The sequence below is a fragment of the Lynx rufus genome, unplaced genomic scaffold (genome assembly GCF_022079265.1).
Source record: "Lynx rufus isolate CCGP_SWC_20201006 ecotype Redwood Valley unplaced genomic scaffold, mLynRuf1.p SCAF_4, whole genome shotgun sequence".
NCBI lineage: Eukaryota > Metazoa > Chordata > Mammalia > Carnivora > Felidae > Lynx > Lynx rufus.
In genome coordinates, this window is record NW_025814856.1 from 104,573,639 (window position 1) to 104,575,742 (window position 2,104).

The 2,104-nt window shown below is 36.1% G+C and overlaps 1 pseudogene; it reads right to left on the bottom strand.

The window, feature by feature from the left end:
- Positions 1–1,536: 1,536 nt before the first annotated feature.
- On the bottom strand, positions 1,537–1,700 carry LOC124525292 (uncharacterized; annotated as a pseudogene).
- Between the last annotated feature and the right edge of the window lie 404 nt (positions 1,701–2,104).

Genomic DNA, 2,104 nt, shown 5'->3' on the forward strand with positions numbered 1-2,104 from the left:
TACTGAGATCCATAGGCATATATCATTTTTCTTGCCTTCTGAGAAAGCTAGCCTAAATAGCTGATGTAGATTAAATACGTTTTGGGAAACCCAGCTGGCTCAGTCAGAAGAGCATGCAACTCTTGATCTCAGCTTCATGAATTCGAGCCCCACATTAGGTGTAGAGATTACTTAAATAAACAAAGTTTTAAATATATATGCATATATATATATGAGACATTTCTAAAATTTTTTTAATGTTTATATTTGAAGGAGAGAGAGACAGTATGTGAGCAGCAGAGGGGCAGAGTGAGAGGAAGACAAAGAATCTGAAGCAGGCTCCAGGATCTGAGCTGTCAGCACAGAGCCTGACGCGGGGCTCAAGCTCACAAACCACGAGATCATGACCTGAGCTGAAGTCAGATGCTCAACCGACTGAGCCACCCAGGCACCCCTAAATAGGATTATTATTAATAAACTATTTAATTTGGCAATTCAAATCCAATTTATGTAACTGGCTGCAAATATTCTTTAGCATTGATATAATAAGAATGTAACAATCCATTCTTTATTTCATATTGATCTAGCTCTTAGAATTATAGTTTATACTTCAGACAGTTAAAAATGCCAGATATTTATGGTAAGATGGCTTCAGCACTGAGTTAAAAAAATTAACTTAAATTGGCTTACATATTAAAGAATTTACTGGCTCACCTACCTGAAAGACTAAAGTAGGGTAGGCTTTAAATTTGACTTAATTAAGAGACTTCTCTAAACTCTCTTACAGTTCGGCATCTTGCTCACACTGCAGCAGTCTGGGCATTACATTTTTTCAGGACAACATATAGAAGAGGAGAAATAATTTCCCTGGATTCCAAGTTTTCCATTCATACTAAGATCAACTTTTCCAGAAGCCTTCAGCAAACTTTCCTCATACTCTTTAGCCCAAATTATATCAAAGCCCATATCTGCACGAATCATTGATAAACGTAATCAATAAGCCATTTTCACCCCTAGAGCTTGGCAAAAGGTGAGCTACTCCTTATAGTAATGAGCTGCATTAAAACAGACTTCTTATAGGAAGGGAAGAGGGGAAAATGGGTGTTAAGTAAGCAACCAACTACTACTCTAAGATGAAATTTGAATAATATAATATTTTGCTAGAGAACATGAGTGGAATTGCGTAATTTGGAAAGGTGTTCAGTATGTTGTCTTTTCTGACATCCTGAATGTTACATTATCTGAGCTGACTGTGGAATTTGCTATAGGCATCATCCTTGGAGTCTTGCCAAACCCTAGCATGAAGCTGTATTTGGGTGGTATGCAGAAGACAAAGGTAAATCAGCCACCCTCTCCTTTCCATTGCTATTTCTGGTTAATCTACACAACATATTTCCTTTTCTTTTTCTCTTAGAGAGAGACAGGGGTGGGGGAACAGAAAGAAAGAGAAACAGAGAGAGAGAGAGAGAGAGAGAGAGAGAGAGAGAGAGAGAATGAATCCTAGGCAGGACCCATGCTCAGCAGAGTCTGACACAGGGCTCGATCCCACAACTGTGGGATCATAACCTTAACAGAAATTGAGATTCTGACACTCAATTGAATGAGCTGCCCCTACACAAAATATTCTAGATTTGGCCAATTTGGTTCATGGAAATTTTAATTAGCAATAATTACGCCTCAGATAAACCTCATTAACTATGATACTGCCACTGTACAAAGATAGTTCATGGAAATTTCAGAACAGTAATAATGTATTTAACTTTTCGAATTGTGGAGAACATTTTTTCAGTTTAAGAGTAATATTATCATTTAAAAATACTGAAGATAAGATTTAAAATCACTAGTGATCCAACCTCTCTAATCCAGTCTTTATTAGAATTATAGCCTTCGTTTTTCTACTAAATACATTATAAACTTCTCTCTATATAGTTATGTAGCTTTCATATCCGTATTCTTAATACTTGCATGAAATTTTGAGGAGTGCATGTAAATAATATAATTGACAATAACGAAGTGGAAAAAATAAAATATTGGCTGTTTCCTACATTTTCATTACTTCCATTACTTGAGGGGGTTAATTTGTTTTCAACTTATCCTAGAAATAAGGTCATTGTTCTCATAAGAC